Raw genomic sequence first — 21,825 nt, forward strand, 5'->3', positions numbered from 1 at the left:
AGTCTTTCCCGTTTAAGCTTGACAGTTCAGACAGTCATAATCCAGAACAGAAATATTTGTAGCATTACAAGCTCTATGTAGCCAGTGGGGGTTTTATCTGTTGTCACAACAAGGTCATAATGTTTGCACAATCCAAAGGCCTACTCTGAGTCAGTAGGAATTTTAAGAAACAATATTTTGCATTATTTCATCCATTACTGACCGCTAGATCGCCAAGCTAATGCCCTGTCTCTCTTCCCACTAAACATTGCTATTTGCAACATGTGACACAGATGCAGACAATTGGCACAGTTAGAGAGAAAATGAGAGAGAGAAATTTCAATCAATCAAATACTAATGCAAACAGTATCATAATTTGAGACTAATGCAAACGAGAAATAAAAACAATGAAACCAATAAAATGTATCAAAAATAGATTAAATAAAATAAATAAGAGGGAATAAAAACATTTTAAAACACAAATAAAATAAATAAATAAATAAAATAAGTAATGGTCATAAAACATTCTAATCAAAAGCCAAGCTAAAGAGCTAGGTTTTAAATTTGCGTTTAAAGCTATCAACACATTCAGCTGCTCCTCATCCTCCTGATCCTCAGGCAGACTGTTCCATTACCTTGGTGCACCAAACTAAAGGCTGCCTCACCCACAGTTTTTGTCCGGCTCTTTGGAACAACCAAAAGACCCATGCCTGAGGACCTGAGGGGCGGTCGTTATTCATATGTTGTAAGCATGTATTACTATATGTAGTGACAAGGGATGAAAGTCCATCGCATGCAAACATTTCAATGTCTTGTTTCACCACTATGAGGCACTTGGCCATTGTTTTTTTAAGTTTAATTGTAATGTCAGGATGATCTTCTGCACTCAGTGCTTTACCTGTTGAGTGCTGCTCTGCACTCTGATTTAGTGATGGAGGTCTGCATGTCTTATTTAGCCACTTGTTGAACCTCCTAGATTTTGCTTCGTTGACATTTATCATCATTTATCATTAATAAAACATATTTTACCATGCAGACAACAAATGCATTGGGAGATGGAATATGATAGACATATTAGCAAAAACAAAATATAAAAATAGGATTATTAATATTATGATATTTATTTATTATTTTTACTTTGAATTTTATGCAGAGATTTTCTTGGGAAAAGGGAGTAGACTTAGACACAGTAGAAATTTAGGCTAAGTACCGGGTTATCAATTCTCAGTATTCAACCCTAACAGTGTTCAACTGACAAGTAAACCCTGTGAAGTGCAGTGGTCATAGAACACTAATGAGCATTCAGCAAGAAAGATGGAAACAAACAAACAAAAAAAATTACTTCCACTGTTGGCTTTTACACTGTTACAAAATATCTTTAAAAAACAGAAAGAAAAAGAACAAGTTAAACTTTAACCCTTGGGATAACAAGCAGTAAAAACCTAGAGGTTGGAGAATGAGAGAATACACAATTAGAATAATTACATTTCCCACCCTGTACATACTAAGTGTTAACCCCAAGACTGAGGCTAAACTCATTACAGAGAGAAAGAGACAAAGAAAAGGAGAGAGGAAGATGTGTGGAGAGGATATAAATTGAAGCCAATTTTATTACCCATATTAAAAAATACAAGAAAAACAGAATTTACTCTATAAGTACTGTTCTGGGGAGTGACTGTGTGTGTGTGTGTGTGTGTGTGTGTGTGTGTGTGTGTGTGTGTGTGTTTCTCATGCTTGCCCTCTATTGTGACCCTGACAGCTAAAGAGATCAACAGCCAGGACAGCTACGACCATCTACTATATTACTGCTGCCCTTTAATTTCTGTCATCTATAATCTGCTAGTGTGTGTGTGTGTGTGTGTGTGTGTGAGCGAGAGACAGAGAATAGTTAGGTCACTTAATATGTGGTTCAAGGCAAGATGATTGTAGTTCATCTTCACACACACACACACACACACACACACACACACACACACAGTTACAACACCACCAGTACAGGTGCACCGCTAAACATCCACTGTTACGGTGGAGGTATGTAACGCTAATGTGCAGAACATGTTCACCTGCCTAATTTGTATACACACATACACCTTTGTTGAGGCTTCATGTATTATCAGTGTCATGTTAGCAGCATGGCATATGAATCCAACATAGGACCTTATGAGCAATATGGAATTTTTATATTTCAGTAATTTTTATATATACAGTATAATGATAATATAATAAGCACACACATACAGTAGAGTATACACACACACACACTGTGGCACTCTATTGCCTCTGGGGTACCATGCCGGTGCACGTCAGCAGGATCAGCACTTGGGGAGCATGTGAGTACAACAAACAAAAATACTTTATTGGCATGAACATAGGACAAAAGCTGTGTCCCAATTCCAATTTATAGTATTCATTAAATACCACTTGCCATAGTATACGGCATTCATTGTGGCCCAATAAATATTTCAATATCTTTTTGTTTATATAGTCAATTTGTCAATCAGCTCAAATAATATTTCAAATACACACACACACACACACACACACACACACACACACACAGTTCATATTTTATTTATTAGTACAGCTTGTACACAGCTAAAATATTAGTTTGATCAAATTGATTTGTATCTGACTTTGAAGGAGCTCTGTCATGTCTTTCCAAATATTTTCACCTAGTACTTCATTAGCTGGTGTTCAGTGTCAGGAATGTCCAAGAAAGAAGCATCATGGTGCTTAATTCACCTTATTTTACAAGTGCACATAGGTAGACACTAGGTAAACTAGTACTCTACAGACACTCTGGCCTAACCCGGCTGCTGTAACTCTTTCACCTAGCCCAGACTTTGAGACCAAACTGAGATACCCCTCCCTCAGCAGAGCAGATCTGTGTCTGAAGCCTGAAGCACCCTGACCCAGCAGAACCTCAGCTATACTTACACCCTGCACCTTTCCTGTCACCTTTTAAATAAAGTGACTCTTATTTTTGGCTACCAGATGACTCTACCTCTCTTGATCTGTTGTGTTTGATTCACCTCCTGCAAGGCCAGGTCCACACAGTACAACACGCATTCACACAAACCTTGTTCCTGGCCTAAAGCATAATGTCAAAGCACACACACGACACAGTAATTGTCTCATTTTAGACTTTCATTTTACTCTGACATATACTGTTGCCAATGAAAAACAGAGTGACCTGGATTATTTAATAGCAGGTACATCTAATGAAACTTCCAGCTGTCAGAAAACAAGCCAAGTTATTCTGGTTGCCTTGTATTTATATCAAAAACACTTCTCATGTTGAGAAATCATGATGCTGCTGATAATTCTATGCTACTTTCTAAGATAATTTAAACATGCATTCCAGTTTAATGTCAATTTAATGCATTGTGATGTGTTAATATGTGTATAAATACAGAAAACAAATGAGACCAGAGTCTAGGCTGGTAACTTCTATCTCACCCAAGTGTGTTTTTTCCAAATTAACAACACTTCTCCCATGATACCCTTTGCTCCCAGTTGCAAAGTGAATCGTCTTTAGCTTAGCCTTTTTCCTGGCCACCACAGTGGCCAGATAAATAATTTTTATTTTTAGCTGAATTTTCTCTAATCATTGCTTTTTTACTGTGAAATCTTGGCAGTTTTACTTCTTCAGATTTGTAAAAAAACACCAATACACCAAAACAACCTGAAAAGGGAATATCACTTATTGGGTGAACTCCATGTCACTCAGATATGCAGTATTCAACCTGTGATGAGGGGTCACAAGTAGACACTTCTTAACTTTAATGGATCACAAGCTACATACCACTGACATACTTTAGATCAAACTGTTCAATGTGAAATGAATTAATAACTTTGAAATATATAATTACATGAATAAATTATTAATCACATGCACCCTGCCTCTTAAACTGGCAAGCTCAACAACTGCTACAAAATTTAGCCAGATAGCTCCTGTTAGCTCCTGTTATCATGTTTTTCTCTGTGGTTGCTGTAGCCAACAGGAGCTAACTAACACTGATAACAGTCTCTTTACTTTGATGCTGAATAATCCAAGCTCACAACCCAGCCTAACTTGTTAGCTGGCTAGATAGGTAGCATTTACAGCCTTGTTAAGATAAGTAAATGGACAGGTTTTGTTAATGTGTCTGGACTCCCTACTGTCAACGTCCCTACTGTCAGGACTGACAGTAGGGACTTTGAATGTTGGGACTATGACAGGGAAGGCTAGAGAGTTGATTGACATGATGCAGAGAAGGAAGGTGGACATACTGTGTGTCCAGGAGACCAGGTGGAAAGGTAGCAAGGCTAGAAGCTTAGGAGCAGGGTTCAAGTTGTTCTATCATGGGGCAGATAGGAAGAGAAACGGAGTAGGAGTTATCCTGAAAGAGGAGTTTGTGAGGAATGTTCTAGAGGTGAAAAGAGTATCAGACAGGTTGAAGGGGTGATGTTCAATGTTGTGAGTGGTTATGCCCCACAGGTAGGATGTGAGTTAGAAGAGAAGGAAAGAAGGAAGGAAATTCTGGAGTGAGTTAGATGAAGTGATGCAGAGCATCCCCAGAGGTGAGAGAGAGGTGATTGGTGCAGATTTCAATGGGCATGTAGGTGAAAGGAACAGAGGTGATGAGAATGTGATGGGCAGGTTTGGTCTTCAGGACAGGAACGCAGAAGGACAGATGGTGGTAGTGGTTTGCAAAGAGGATGGAAATGGCTGTAGTGAACACTTTCTTCCAGAAGAGGCAGGAACATAGGGTGACATATAAGAGCGGAGGTAGAAGCACTCAGGTGGACTACATCTTGTGTAGACGTTGTAATCTGAAAGAGACCAGTGACTGTAAAGTAGTGGTAGGGGAGAGTGTAGCCAGATAACACAGGATGGTAGTGTGTAAAATGACTCTGGTGGTGAGGAAGATGAAGAGGACAAAGGCAGAGCAGAGGACGAAGTGGTGGAAGTTAAAAAAAGAAGAATGTCGTGTAGTTTTCAGGGAGGAGCTGAGACAGACTCTGGGTGGTCAGGAAGTGCTCCCAGATGACTGGACCACTACAGCTAATGTGATCAGGGAGACAGGTAGGAGGGTACTCGGTGTGTCATCTGGAAAGAGAAAAGCGGACAAGGAGACTTGGTGGTGGAACGAGGAAGTGCAGGAGTGTATACAGAGAAAGAGGTTAGCTAAGAAGAAGTGGGACACTGAGAGGACTGAAGAGAGTAGACAGGAGTACAGGGAGATGCAGCGTAAGGTGAAGGTAGAGGTGGCAAAGGCCAAACAAAGAGCATATGAGGACTTGTATGCTAGGTTGGACAGTAAAGAGGGAGAGGTGGATTTGTACAGGTTGGCCAGTCAAAGAGATAGAGATGGGAAGGATGTGCAGCAGGTTAGGGTGATTAAAGATAAGGATGGAAATGTATTGACAGGTGCCAGGAGTGTGATGGGAAGATGGAAGGAGTACTTTGAAGAGTTGATGAATGAGGAAAATGAAAGGGAACGAAGAGTAGAAGAAGTGACTGGTGGGGAGCAGGAAGTAGCAAAAATTAGCAAGAGTGAAGTGAGGAGGACGTTGAAGAGGATGAAGAGTGGAAAGGCAGTTGGTCCTGATGACATACCTGTGCAGGTATGGAAGTGTCTAGGAGAGGTGGCAGTAGAGTTTCTGACTAGTTTGTTTAACAAGATCTTGGAGAGTGAGAGGATGGAGAAGTGTACTGGTGCCATTTTTTAAGAACAAGGGAGATGTGCAGAGCTGTGGCAACTACAGAGGAATAAAGCTGATGAGCCATACAATGAAGTTGTATGGCTCATCAGCTTGAAAGAGTAGTGGAAGCTAGGCTAAGGGCAGAGGTGAGCATTTGTGAGCAGCAATATGGTTTCATGCCTAGAAAGAGTACAACAGATGCAGTATTTGCTTTGAGGATGCTGATGGAGAAGTACAGAGAAGGTCATAGGGAGTTGCATTGTGTCTTTGTAGATTTAGAGAAAGCATATGACAGGGTGCCGAGAGAGGAGCTGTGGTACTGTATGAGGAAGTCTGGAGTGACAGAGAAGTATGTTAGAGTGGTGCAGGACATGTATGAGAGCTGTAAGACCATGGTGAGGTGTGCTGTAGGTGTGACAGAGGAGTTCAAGGTGGAGGTGGGTTTGCATCAAGGATCGGCTCTGAGCCCCTTCTTGTTTGCTCTGGTGATGGACAGGCTGACAGATGAGGTTAAACAGGAATCTCCATGGACTATGATGTTTGCGGATGTCATTGAGATTTGTAGTGAGGGCAGGGAGCAGGTGGAGGAAAATCTAGAGAGATGGAGGTCTGCAAAACAGAGGAATGAAGCTTACAGAAACAGAGGTAGGACAGAATACATGTGTCAATGAGAGGGACCCAGGTGGAACAGTGAGGTTACAGGGAGCAGAGGTGAAGAAGGTGCAGGACTTTAAGTACTTAGGGTCAAGACTGTGGAGAAGAGGTGAAGAGGCGAGTGCAAGCAGGTTGGAACGGGTGGAGAAAAGTGTCAGGTGTGTTGTGTGATAAAAGAATATCAGCAAGAATGAAAGGAAAGGTGTTCAAGACGGTGGTGAGACCAGCGATGTTGTACAGCTTGGAGACAGTGGCACTGAAGAAAAGACAAGAGGCAGAGCTGGAGGTGGCAGAGCTTAAGATGTTGAGGTTCTCTTTGGGAGTGACAAGGATGGACAGGATCAGGAATGAGTACATCAGAGGGACAGCTCATGTTAGATGTTTTGGAGATAAAATCAGAGAGGCCAGATTGAGGTGGTTTGGACATGTTCAGAGGAGAGACTGTGAATATATTGGTAGAAGGATGCTGAGGTTGGAGCTGCAAGGCAGGAGGTCTGGAGGAAGACCAAAGAGGAGATTTATGGATGTAGTGAGAGAGGACATGAAGTTAATTGGTGTGAGTGAAGAGGATGCAGAGGACAGGGTTAGATGGAGGCACATGATTCGCTGTGGTGACCCCTGAAAGGGAACAGCCAAAAGGAAAAGAAGTCTGTGTAATGTACTTAATTACAACGACAGCCTCTTCTAGTTAGTTGATTTAGAATTACTCTGCCATTGTTGTTGCTTTAGCTATCAGGCGCTAACTGGCTAAATTTGGAAGCAGTTGTTGAGAGAGGTTGGGGGAACTGTGGCGGTTTTGGGGGGTGGGTGGTTCTGAGCTTGGACCCCCCTGTGGCCGCCAAAAGTCTACAATAATAATAAAATAGTTAACAGTGCAGTAGATGAGTTATTGCAGTATTCAATACTGGAGTGCAAATGATGCAGTATATGTATAAATAAATAGTCCGGTAGTGCAAATGAACATGTGGTACATGTAGCAAAAACAATATCAATTTAATATTGATTAAGTCAATGCAATGGCGATGTGAATGATGCGAATTGGACGTTGCAAATGAGGTGAATACATGTGAGTTGAAAATATTCAACTTGAGCAAATAATTCACGCATATCACAGGGTTTCTTGTGTAGAGAGGACCAGGCGGAGCAGAGGGACAGAGCTGCTGCTTGTCGACAGACAGCTGCTGAGTGCCATGGAGCTCTGGAGGAGAGAGCAGGAGGCAGAGCCGGAGCTTCTGGAGGAATAAACACCTAAGAGAGAGATATGCTACACTTTCTGCCACTTTTTAATTGACAGGTGTTGTATTTGACTCGGATCCAGACACCTCCCCCCAGCGTGCTTCAGGAGGAATGGCTTTTAGAAAATGGAGATGTGTGCCTGCAACTTCAGACTCACACACTGAGAAAAAATCATGTCTGTTCCTCTTCTACTGCAACCAGAAAGCACAGAATCATCTCTGATTCTGAGAAAAGCCATGTCTGTCCCTTGTATCCTGCAACCCGGGAGCCCGGATACCATCAGGACCCTTGCGGCAGCACCATCCAAGGCTGAGACCCCTTTTACACTATGACCAATCAGTTTTGCATGGCATCGTGATCCTAGCTGGTGGCGCAAGCACCAAGAGGAGGGTGTGAATGTGACGATCCCTTCACCACCTCGCTGTCAGTCTACCCCATGGAGGTAGACTGACAGACTGAGGAGTCCCATGGATGCGATCCCAGAGGAGAACCCTACAACATCGTCGCAGGAGCTTGATACAGCTCCTGAAGCAGCAGCACCACTGCACGTTGGGAGCCCTACCCTCGATACGACACCCCCACCCCCCACCTTCACCGCCGGGGACCCCTGACTGGATTCTGCCTCCTCCAACACCATCTAACAAACGTTAAGTAGGAAAGGAAAAAAAACAAACAACCAGACAAGTGGGGAAAACCTCAAGCGTCAGAGGAAGAAAAACCCCACATATACTTATCATTAGCTTATCCAGCAAATTCAATAGCCTGTCATTAGCAATCATCATCATTATAACTGGACACAAATAGGAATGAACTAAAAAATTTAATGAGACTAAACCAAAAAACTAAGTTATAACCAATATGCATGCGTGAATCAGCAAAACAACAGAACTATCATTATTATTATTATTATTATTATTATTAGTAGTAGTAGTATTATTATTGATGATAATAATAATAATAATAATAATAATATCATTATTATAACTGTAACCATTAGGTAAATAGCTCTAGCAGTAATATATGAGCATACATGAGCATTTTATTCTGAATTCGCATCATACTTCAAAACCCAGTGTGGTTACATACAATTTTATTCTCCTCAAATCATCTCATTGTCAAACGGTGGAATCCATTCAACAGAGCTGGATGTTTCTATTGGCATATTCATATACTGACCCATAGATGATTTAATTGCTGTAGCAATCATTGATCTGAAGCAGGGAATTACAGAGCAGGTCAAAAGGAGGAAGAGCACAATAACTAGGAGCACGGGTGCCAACATTTTCATTAACACATTCTTCCATCCTCCCATAGTCAGCCATGACTACATATCCCATCCTCCCACACTCTGGGAGTCTAGGCTTTTCTCCTCATGCAGCAGGTCGTTCAGATGGGAAACAACATGAGTCATATTGTCTGTGATGTCTGTAACATAGGTGCAGCAATCAGTCCCAATAATATGACAAACTCCTCCTTGACTAGCCAGCATCAAGTCCAAAGCCATTCTGTTCTGCAGGTTCCATGTTTTTGATTCCCTGCATGGTAGGAGTGAGAGTGGAAAACCCTACCTCTACCAGTGCCGTCAAGTTCTCAAGATCTATGGCCAGGTGGTCTATCTTATGTGCATTATTCACAGTCCCCCAATCAGGGGAGGATGCCACTGATTCCTTTCTCCCCTGGTGACACTTTCGTAGTGGATCGCTGTGCTCCACACGTGCTCTCTTAGGGATCCAAATCCATCCTCCATAGGCATCAGGACAATGGGATTGTCGCTTCCTGGGTGGTGTAAGCTGGTGGTGTCAGTCAGATTCAGCTGAGCGATGTATGGCTGAGGTCCCCTGCATTCGCTTCGGCCTCCCTTGTTCCACCTGGTGCTGCATGTTGTAGTGACAATCTGTTTGCATGCTGAAGTCCCCAGGAAGTGATCTCTAGACGTGTAGCACTGTCTGGTGAATCCAACCATACCGGCCTGGGATGTTGGATTGGTAGTCATGATGGGCCGATGAATTCCTTGCTGGGTTATTTGGCTCATGTTCCAAAACCTGGCTGTGGAGCCGTCGTAGTTGGTGATGCTGATGTTACATAGCTTGAGTGCAGCTCCCATGTCTCTCACTGTTCTGTTCTGCAGAGTAACCCCCCGGGTGAATGCCACCATGACTCCTAGGGTCTCAGAGACATTTAATGGCGTGGGTTCCCCTGGGATGGAATCCCCCACCCCATGGGGGAACTGCACACAGGCGTAGCAGCTCTGGTTAGTCACTTTTCTGGCAATAGTCAGTATAGTTGCATACCATGCGTTGTCTTCCAGCTGAGCTGAGATGTTGGGGAAGATGGATGGCACCTCCCTTTTGACCCCTCCTTCTTCTAGGATTAGTTGTGATTCGAATGTTTCCATTAGTGAGACTGATGACAGGACAATGATGACAGCGAGCAGCACCCCGTCTCCGTGGCTTCTCAGTCCGTCACCCCATCTTTCTCTGGTCTCAAGTGTCATCTTATCAGTTGTGTCACCTCTGCCTACCACCTAATCAGTGTGCTTGTGATGTTGGTTCGGGAGGGTAGTGGTTCTAGGTGGTCCCAGTGGAATCTCTGTGCTCAGAGAAACTCCCTCACGGGACCGCCACTCCCCTCCAATACCCCCTGAATGCACAAGAGGAGGAGGGTTTGGTTCACTCACTGATCTCGTTCTCACTTGTCTGGTGTTTGGCTGCTGGCCCCGGCTCCGGTACTCGTTTGCAGTGGGTGGCGTGGATCCACGTAGCTCTCTCTGCCACCTTTACAGCTGTTTCAGTGGTGAGCAAGATCCAGTAGGGACCATTCCACCTGCAAGCCCACCAGTTCTTCCTTGAAATCCTTCACCACAATCCAATCACCAGGCTCCAAGTCATGCAGTTTCCTCTCTGCAGCCTTTGGAATGGCTTCCTTCACCTGTGCAATAGCGTAGCATCTCATCCTCACATTGGCTGGTGTCAGGAAGTTGTCTTTTCACTGGCCCAATACTAGTGTTCAATGGCCTGCCAAATAGGATTTCAAAAGGGCTGAGACCCCCCCTGGACCTCATGTACATCAAAACAATGGGAAGTGCTTTTGTCCAGGGCAGCCCTGTCTCATCACAACACTTAGCAAGCTTGTTTTTCAGAGAACTGTTCTCCCTCTCCACGGCTCCTGCGCTGGCTGGGTGATAAGCACAATGATGTTTTGAATCAATACCAAGATACTCTCCTACACTCTTCAATGCTGCGCTCATGAAAGGTGTACCGTTATCACTGGAAATCTTATCTGGAATATCCCAGCATGGGACGATATCTCGCATAGGACTGCTGCTGAATCCTGTTTGTCCTCTACCCATTTAGAGAACATGTCAACAATGACCAAACAATATTTCTTTCCCTCACTGGGTGTCAGCTCAATGAAATCCATCTGCATTTTTGGCAAAATAAAATTTTTGAGAGAAGTTATTAAATCCCTTTGCGAACCAGCATCTGTTCCGCTCCAGCACCATGCTCCTCTTTGACCCATGGTCTCGCCCATATCAAAGTTGTATGAGGTTGCAAAGAGTCAGATCTTTTCACCACACGTTTGTTCTTTACAAATGTTTAAAGATTGTTACAACTTATAAATAAAGATGGATCTGGAGACGGTTAAATTTGTTTGATTCATTTTTTATTCAAATAAAGCCAACTAGGGGATAAAGGAATATGTTGCTTTCATTTTCCTGATCTTAACGTCGGAGGTGATGTTTCCTTCTCATCGTCCCAACACGGTGCTAAGGGTGTCTATTTTTTCCCCTTCTTCAAGACTAGGAGTGACCCCTCATGGTCGTCATCCCAACGTGGTCCTCCCTTTTGAAGTTTATGATATTGGTCAATTTCTTCATAATGTACACTGCATTGTTACGGTAGCGATCAGGTAGGTTTTGCAGCACCTCGCTAGCAGTTTCATCCAACATTACTTATTTGTCTTCTTGCTGATTTTCTTGTTCCCCTGATTCTTGGGTTCGAGTCAAAGTGATACGACGGTCATCTTTCTCATCTTGTTTGAGTAATGGTAGGTATCTTTGCAGCAGAGCGTTGTATTTTTTAATTTTATCATGAGCGTTCAAATCCTTTTCATTTAACACATCCCTCATTTTTACATCCAAATCATTTTCTGCCGTACGTCTCATCGTTTCCCCTGCGTTGGGAGCAGAAGCTACCGACTGACTCAGACGGTTTAGTAATCAAATCAAAAACATCTTTTGACTCATGATTTATCTTCTAATAAGCCCTCCCGGCAGCTCTCCAAATATCGGCACCACCACTGACAGCAAAGGTAAAAGAAAACCTCCAGACTGTTTTCTCAGAGCCTGGTGTTTGGTTTTTAGACTGTTTTTTTATTGGCCAGCAACCTGATAATTTTCTTTTATCAGTTTTTTATATTGAGCCGAGGTCAGGGGAATGTTTCCTTTTTAAGAGGTTTAAGGAGAGCTTGCACAGAGACCGAAGAAAGTCAGGTGAACAATGGTTGAGAATGTCTTCCAAGGTGTGGCATGACATAAAGCGCGTAGTAAAGGCGTTTCTTTTTAAACAACATGCTGGATCAGGACTTGGATTTAGGTAGATAGACAATGGGCCACTGATGGGGGAGTATTCCCGTCCTTAGTCTGTATTGTTCTGGGCAGCCGGGTGTGAGATTGATGATTAAATACCCGTGAGGATCTTTGGTAGCATCTTCAAAACTTTCTAATAAAAAGGCTTTTCACCCGGGAAACATTTGTTGATCCAATATATTCATCTGTAATCTGTCTCGAGGGTTTTTAAACAGTACCAGATTATTACTGTTTAAACTGATGGTGCGGCTTACCTTGATGGAAAAGATTTTGAGTCAGCATCATGACGTATATGTTCTTGTGATGTCTGTATTGTGTAAAAATTTTGACTACATCGGGATGGTCAGAGGCCTGAAAAATGACATCGTCAAAAATAATCAAATGATTTTGATCATCATCAAAGGCAGGCCCTCAACAAATTGAATCTTTTTATTCTTCTTTTGCAGTTAAGCATACAACGGTTGAAACGATGTAAAAATCCATACAATGTTATCAGGCAGTATATCCATCACATGATTACAGTTTTCCAAAACAGACTTTACAAAATAAGTCTTGCCACAGCCACTCGGTCCTGTGACCGGATGAAAACATTTTCTCCTCAATAACCAAAAGGCAATGTATGTCCTAGACTCAGCAGCCATCTCTTATCATATACAACTCTTTTTTGGAATGATGTGTTTTTTAGAAGGAAGCCTTTCTTATCTCGCACAATACTGTGTTGAGGGATTTCAATGACCCCCCTCTCGTCAGAGTTTTGCACATAATCCTGAACCAGGTTTTTGACGCTATCAAAGTTGACAATTTCACAGCATTGGTGCGTCTGCATAATGCCTTTTATGCATAAAAAAACCTTGTTGTTTCGAGTTTGGCAAGCATAACTTTTTGGACCCGCAGCCACAAATTCTTTGATGCTATCTCCCCCTAACTCGTCCATCAAATCTCCCAGGTAATTACCCAGCTTGAGCAGCGTCTCTCCACCTCTTTTGTGACATAGATGAGGCTGTCTGTATCACAGTAAAGGACTCTGTCTTGCAGCTGTTCCAAATACCTGTACAAAGTCAGACACCCGTAGGCTGTGGTGAAAGAGGCTATAAAAACGTTATCTACCTTGTTTGGTAGCGGGATACAATGGTCTCCGTAAGACCACTGAACCAAAGACACTTTGTCATTGATGAAGGAGAAGTACTTGACTTTATATTTTTCAGAAAACATGAGGTTAAAGAAATCTTCTGGGTCTGCGACTAGTTTGGTTTGTGTTTGGTTGCATCTCTATGCGAACTTACCCCAAAAGGAGTTCAGACATAATTTAGACACTTGTCTTTTAGCAGGGTTTGATCTGATTTTATCAGCCTCCAGCAAAATCCCTTGGTTTGCATGATAGTCACTAGATAGTCGGGTAACCCGAAGCTTCCCCTTTACCTTTCAGAAAAGTGTGCATATAGTCGACAAATATAGATTCGCTCCATCTATCAAAGTGCCATACCTCAGTTATTTCAGCTATCCGATAGCCCATCTCCAAAGCCTTGTTAAATTCAGGAGTGACCCAGACACCGGTCAATGCCCTGTCATCATCGCTATGCCGACACAGACCCTCCTGCAAATTGAGCTCGGCACATCCTCGACAAAGGGTAAATACAAGCATAGCCCCCATCGTTCTATAGGGCAGGACTGGAAAGTACAACTCTCTCAGCGGGTAGACCCTTGCCCTAATTAGCCCAAAGTAGCTTTAAGGTTCTTAGAAATATTTATAGATTTTTTCAGGGTGTCCAAGAGGATAGGGGAAGTTGGTGTTACAGTAAGGATAGAGAGATGTCATATCTACATAAAAGATTGTCTCGTTCGAGGCAGCGGTGTGTCTCAACTTTATAGCAGAGGTACGCCCTCCGTACAAAGCTTCGCGGGGTGACAACGGCTGTGGAGCATTATATTGTTTGAGAAACTCCTTCAACCCCTGATGAGATTTCTTCAACATCCTCCACGTATGCTCACACATGATGATGAGTTTTACCTTGTGCGTGGCTTCTTACTCACGTAATTTCTCCTCACAACTCGCCTGCAACTCTATGAAGGGACGGCCCGTCAGAGGACAGGTGTCATGCGCTTGATAGCAAATTGAATAACCATGATAGAAACATCCTAGAAACTCATAGACATATTTCACCCCAGCGATTTCAGCATACCCGTCTACAAAGAATCACCGCAGCTGTTTTTACCTCTTGTTTAAAGCATGGTGGATTGGGATGTTGTGGGTGTGTGACAACCACTCTAACCAAAACGTTTGAAAATGTTTTGAACTAACGCCTGTAGTCGTCCGGAGAGGGGATTGCTAATGTTTTCGGTGGTAGAAAGTTTGTCAGAAACACCTTCATGCAAGCCGACGCGATGGTCGCACGACTGAAGGGATCAACTGCGGTTTCAGCGATATACTGTTTTATGAACAGCATGCAACCCTCAGCGAGAATGTCTACATCATTTTGACAATAGAGGCGTACCTCTTTCATGAAGTTGAATGTGCTGTGCCGCACCGTCGCGTACCAACTGTAAAAGTCTGTTAGTTGCTCCGTTATCATGGTCTCAATACCGTAAGACTGAGGGGGAGGGTACTCACCTGTATAACTCAAATGGGCCTCTGAGCTGAAACCGTGAGGAAAATACCCCTTTATTTTATCACTGAAACCAAGCGCTTTCGGAAAATTAGCTAAATGCATTGTTAAAAAGGATAAAGAGTCAATGTGTCTTTGTTTGTGATCAATATCGGTGACTCAAATTACTTTTGACCCTTGAATAATCAAAGAGGGCTTTAAACCCTGACCATGGCTTTGATAAGGAGATAGCTGTCAAAACCTTGGGCATTGTGTGCTATAAACACTGCATTTTTGTACAAAAAGGGTTCTGGATCACTTCTACCATAAGTTCTAGCTGACCATCGGCCACAACAGCCCAGTTAGACTGCACAACACGGAGTAAGAGCCTCTCAAAGTCGGCTAGGCTGGGGAGCTCGTCATTAGTTAAGATGACAGAGACATTACTATGGAGATTTTGCCCTTGCAGCTCTAACTGTACAGCATCTTGAGGAGTCGCGTATGCCAATGCTTGCTGTAGCAACGCATCCGCTTGTTGCAAAGTTGTGTTGTAATAAATACCGTAGTCCACTATTCCATCTGCGTTAAGAGGGGGTGGAAAGTTTAACAACTGATTTGATAATTTGCAAATCGGCTTTGCGGCACAACGCTTGGTTGTGGTGAAATAAGAGCAGCTCCTTGCTGCACAGGAGGACTGGTGCGGAACCGCGTTTCCAATTCACTAAGCCTCACCTCCAATGCCACAAATAAACTACATTTCGTACATGCACCATTTTCACTAAGGTCAGCAGACAGACACGACAGAACAGGCTCTTGCAAATGCACTCTCACTGTGTGTGTGTGTGTGTGTGTGCACATACACACACACACACACACACACACTGAGAGCTGGAACCGGCTAGAACTGAGTGCATGCAAAACGTCAAACATACAAAATATAATTAGCCTTAACATTAATGCATCGTCATCCAGTGCTGAAAAAAATATTACAATGAAAGCAAAAAAAAATCTAAGTGACAACATTAGCTAGCTAGTGATTTGATGACAAATCATAAGACTAAAGCTAAGTTCCTACCCTGGCACTATATATTAAACCTTGAGTCTGAAGTGAAAGTCGCAAGGAAAATGTCCTGAGCTCTGGTGTTAAAATTTACAATAAAACTAAAATATTGCACTCAAATCAAGGATGGTTGTTTTTCATGGTCAGTAAGTATTACTGTATTTAGATTTACAATAATAATACTGTGAAAACAACAAAAATCATTTACAGTGTATCCAGACAGGAATTGAGAAAGCTGCAGAGAGAAGAGTCCTGGGAGTCATGAGTGCCATTAGCCTTGTAGCCTGGACCCGTCAGCTATCAGTTAGAGCTTGCTGTATTTTGTACACAAGCAACTGGACATGTTCAACTGGTGGGCAAATCTCTCAAACACCTCAGAGACACCTCTGCGGATATCAGGAGCATTCATGACAAAAGCTATTTTATCTATTTTAATCAAAAGCCCACAAGGGAGGTTATCCCTGCTTGTATTTCTCACACTTGAAGCGTATTATTAGAGAAGCAGAGACTTTTCATCGATCCATAGAATAGCAGCATCTGTAGTCATTACGACAATATTATCCAGCTCCACTAGTTCAGTCCAGCACATGGTGGCAACAAGACAAACAAGGAGTGGTCAATAGCAAGATGGCATGGTGTGTTAAACTGTAGGCTGTTGCCATTTTGTATATGTGCTATTGCATATTTGCTTTTCTTTAATTATTGGTGTGACTAGCCAAATCTCTCTGTAAGTCAGTTGATGAGTTCAAATAGGCATTGGTGAGCAGGCATGCCTCCTTCTGCTTCAAGTGGTCCGCCAGTATCTGATATTTAAACAGTTCTGTTCCATCAGTGGGGAGGCTTCTCCAAAGATAACTTTAGTCGTGAGAAAAATACTCTGGGTCTTTGTGAACCAAGAAGGCAATAGTGTGTTAGGGACCCACAATAGATAGTGTGGTCGTCTGAGGAGCTGGCCTGTGCATGGCAGGGAATACTAGAGGTTTAGTCTGGTATTGAACGTTGTTGGATTTTCATCTGAGTAATGTCATCTTAGTTCAAGTCTGTGTGACGCTAATCTCTGGATACTCATCATATTAAACCTAAATACACAGCAGGGTGAAATCTGACCCAAATTTGACACAGTTTGGGACTTTAAAGCTATATATTAACAATGGATCAATTGACTATGTGAAATATGAAAGGGGTTGCTTGAACCCAGTTATGAACTGTCACCCGATTCTACAGTTCCCCTCAGGTCTACTGAGCGGTTTGGCATCTTCCTGCTCATTATTTTGGTTTTACAGCCCACAACTTCACTGACTGAAGCCCAACAACCAACAACAGAGAGACAAAGTTAGCAAATAACAATTATTGATTTGCTATTACTAAAGTTTTCTTATTTTCTGGTTATTTTATTTGACTACTAACTAAATAGACAACAAACTTAAAATTATACCCGGGCCAACAACATCATCATCATTACTGGTTTGTTTCATGTGTTTCTACATCAAAAAGCTCAGACATCTGGGACTTAAATAGTCAGCTGGTGAACAGCATTCCATTTACATGTGTTACGGTTTACAGACAGGCGGGAGACACCGAGGGTGACAGGGATGAACTTTATTTAAGGACAGCCAGGAGAGTCTTCGGAAAGGGGTACTGGATGTAGGGAGGTCACCGAAGTGAACCGAGACTGGGGGATCACAGGAGAAGCCACAGGAGACTGGAGGAGCCACGGAGGACAGGAGAAACCACAGGAGACACAGGAAACCGGAGACACGCTGGAAATGGGGGAAAGCACTGTAATCTAATACAAAGTTACATGCAGATTGCGAGTGCAAATTGATTACAATTTGCTGTTCAAATTGGTGGTACACTTTATGCACATAAATCTACCCCAGAGTAAGTAGTGTAGACATGTATATTTTCAAAATTACAAATATAAAGGTAAATGTGGATTTCAGAGATAAAACTTACAAAATGTCCAAACCAAAGAACTATTTTAGAAGTTATTTTGAAGTAATTTTGTGGCCAAGAAAAATGTTGAAAATTTCATATTGGGCGGTTAAAACTTCTTAAAACCACAATTTTAAAAGTTGCTGTTCAAATACTTGAAGTTCATTTCAGTTCATCTGACTGTAATGTGTTTAGCAAGAGCCCGACATTAAAGTGGATTTGTACAACACCAGTGGCAGATTGTGTGATCACCTGTTTTTCAAGTGTTTACCAAAATGGATAATAGTGGCATGTTGACTTGGGGGCTGTGTGTGTGCGTGTGTTCCTCTCCAGTAATCAAGCCCCCTCTTTGAGTGCAGACAACAGTCACCATAATTAACTGAACTGTTTCATAACACTGCCAACATGTAAAAACCTCAAATGTCCCAAAAACAAATGTATTAGAAACCAATGAATAAAGATATTTTAAAAGAGCTTTAAAAGCATAGTTCAACATTTTGGGGAATACAATTATTTGCCCTCTTTCCCTGAGTGAGATGAAAGGATAAGTATCAGTCTCAAGTCTTTGTGTTGAGAATGGAGCTGGAATCAGTACTTGATTAGTCGTACTTAGAATAAAGACTGTAAACAGAGGAGAACAGCTAGTATCTGGCAATCCACGCTGTAGTATTTGTACAATACTGTACAGAAGTGCTGGGCGTATGGATAAACTGTTGTTCATCAACAAATTGCTTCAAAATGTCAAAATAACTACCCTTAAATCTACAAATTGTCTTCAAAACAAAATATGATACATTCTATGAATAAGACTGCAAACCCTACAAAAACTGAGTGCACAGATAGATAAAAGATGTGCACAGACATATTTAATATTTTGGAATGTTTGGAGGAGCAATCAGTCAAGTTGTATTCATAGTAATCCGAACACTAACCCATTTGTTATTTATAGCCACTGAATGAAAGAACAGATTAATAATCATTTTCAGACCCACCCACAATGCAACTCGACTACCAACATTTAGATCCGAGATTCAGGTGTGTTATGCTAGTAGCAGCTAATGTAGCCTTGAGCCGCTAGCCCCAAGCAGAGATGAGACGATCAAATACTGCATTACAATACTTAAAATGTTTTCTTTTTAAACAGTTATAATCCCCTGCTTTTATTCTGGATGCCAGATGGATATTTTAGAAGCCTTTCTTCAAAACATCCTCAAAACTGTGTGCTCAGTTTAGTACCAACCAAACTGAGTCAAATGAAATTGATTCAGCTCAGCGGGCAGTCTGCGTGTCAGCCGTGTGCTTGCTCTCTTTTCAGTACTACTCACAATTTGACTGGTGGCTGAGAGAGAGAGAAATGGAGTGCTTTGTCTTCATAACTGATGTAGTAAATGAAAGGTGGGTAAATAATGGCCTTCAGTCAACATAAGGCAATGCACCAATATATACATGGATCAACTCTACTTTCATTTTCTCTTCTAAGAACTATTTATTGTTGCTTTCTATTTCATCTCCTAAATGTCAACCTGAAAAGGGTCCTATTACATCCATGGTGTTTTGATGTATGAAAATATTTCAAAGGAAAAGGCATCACAATGCTACAGGCATTAGTAGCATTATCCAACCACAGAGCAAGAAAAGTCATGTGAACTTATATTACAAGAGCGGCGGGATTAAGCATTTGCTGCAGTATGCTGTGAACCTGAAATGACAGCTCATGGTCATATACAGTGCAAAACTCACACGGTGTTCCTGCTTTTGGTTCTTAAATGAGTGTGTTATCTTTCCAATATAACACTTAGAGCTGGCCAGTGCAACCACAGCTTCTGACTCCAGATTTTCCACAGCAGCCAGGCTGGACGTGACAACTTTCAAGTCACAAGCCCCTGTCTCTAACTGCTGGGCTGCTATCTATGCTGTTTTATGCTAATGTGCTTATGATGCTAATGACAATACTTGGCAGAGTAATGTCTTAGGAAGAGCATTGATGGGTTTTTCACATGAAGAATTCAAGTCTTGATTAGAATATGTTATGAAGGGTGCAGTTTACACATCGCAAAAGTTAAAAGGCATCGCATTTACAATCTCATCTATCATGCAATCAGCAGACGAAGCTAGAACACTGGTATTTGCTAGCACACACCAGTGTCTCTCACGGAAACCATGACTAACAGCGCTTTATCACCACCACCTTATCAGGCCTAAAAGACTATGGTATCTCTTTCTTCCACTTTCCACTTTCAAGTCACCCTTAATAAAGTGTTTATAAGTTGGAAATATTGGCTTTATTAATGGATAATAAATAATTTACTGATGCTGCAGTCATAAGCTATTATTGAGAACAAAGGGTTGCCAGGTTGTGAAGTCTCTATAATTGTGTTTATCCTTCCCCATCAGAACACTTGCTTTGTCTTTTTAGACCAAAATCTGCTTACTAACAATGTATTACAGGAAAAAGTTCAAGATATAATAAATAGACTTCGCTTTCTTGCCGAGAATTGGATGAGAAGAAGATCAATACCACTCTTGTGTCTGTCCTGTGTAAAAATGACAAGTTGCCAGACTATTTCTTGGCTGGGTATTGAAGACTGGAAGAATTTACTGTTCCTGCCCTAAAACATAACCCCCCGTAAAACCGCCACTTGTTTGTATTTCCCCTTTTGTTTTTGTACAGATTAAACAAACAAAATATAACGTGTTATTTAGTAAGCTAAGTAAGTACATGGAATTTACTCTGAAACTGCCTTTAAAGGGTTGGTTCACCAAACTCACGAAAATCTTTCTCTCACTAACCTCTAACAACATCTAGCCATGCACATTGTTTTGGTTTTATTTGTCCAGGTTTTGCGGTATCCCTCTCCACACATCCATTTCAATACAATGGAGATCAAATGAACTTGTGTTTATACTGCTCAAAGCATTTTATCATATATTTGAACCTCAATATTAATGTCCCGGTCACTTTGGAATATCCACAGAGACAGACTCACAGACACACAAGTTTTCGCACATGAAACCAAACTTTCTGCAGGGTTTGATAGCACAGATGACAGATTTTTATTTTTACTTATTTATATATTTATGTAATTTGGATGAACTGGTCCCTTTGGTTAATTTGTGGCCAGCATTATTTCAATCGACATTCAAGGAATCAATATAATCCCAGCACACAAAATGGTGTTAGACTGGTAGCCTACACAGCATAGATCCAGCTTGACTCATTCTTTTGGTGAGCTTGCCAGTCAGCGGGGACTGAATGGTTGAATACAATTAAAAAAATAGTACTGATAGTTTACAATGAAGCCCGACTGAGGCTGCGCTGGATACACTGAAACGTAAATCCTTCATTAGGCAACACACACAAACACCCACACTTCTCTAACATGTGTACTTCATGCAACTAATTTGTAGCCTGATAAAATGTTTTGGTAATTTTAGTCCATATAACCTTCATGCCAAAAAAGCAGAGTAAACAACAAAATCAAAAGAGTGAGAGAGAGAGAGACAGAAAGACAGAAGGAGAGAGAGACAGAAAGACAGTGGGGGTTAATGTTCAACACCATGGACAGCACCGCAGTACCTGACTGACCACTGTTAAACGGGTTACAGACTGCACCTGGCTCTCTGTGTGCACCTGTATAATGTGTGTGTGTCTGTACGCTTGTGCAGACACGTAGGCTTGTGTCCGCAGGCGACACAGAGAAAAAGAGACACTTCTGGTGTACTGCAAATTGACAAGGAGACTAGTATCACCCCGTTTTTAATGCAGATAGACTACAGTCTCCCAGGCACACACACACACACATACGAAAAACGGGCAACCCAAAACTTTCCACCAACCTGTGCTGTGAATAAATCCTTTTTCCAAGGTCCACATAACAGCGAAGAACAATTTAAATATTTCCATGTTGAAGTTGTCTTTAGATTCCGTTAAAGACAACGTGAAGAAGATTGAGGATAAAAACACACAGAAGAAGCAGAGGTGGATTTCTGTATTACTGTATTACCATTCGACAGCCGGGTACTCACAAACAATCAAGCGTCAAACAATCCCCTCTCCTCTGCCGTACAACTCAGGATAGTTCAGGGGGAAGGGATCAATGTCA

This window comes from Siniperca chuatsi, linkage group LG6, assembly GCF_020085105.1.
Source record: "Siniperca chuatsi isolate FFG_IHB_CAS linkage group LG6, ASM2008510v1, whole genome shotgun sequence".
Lineage (NCBI taxonomy): Eukaryota > Metazoa > Chordata > Actinopteri > Centrarchiformes > Sinipercidae > Siniperca > Siniperca chuatsi.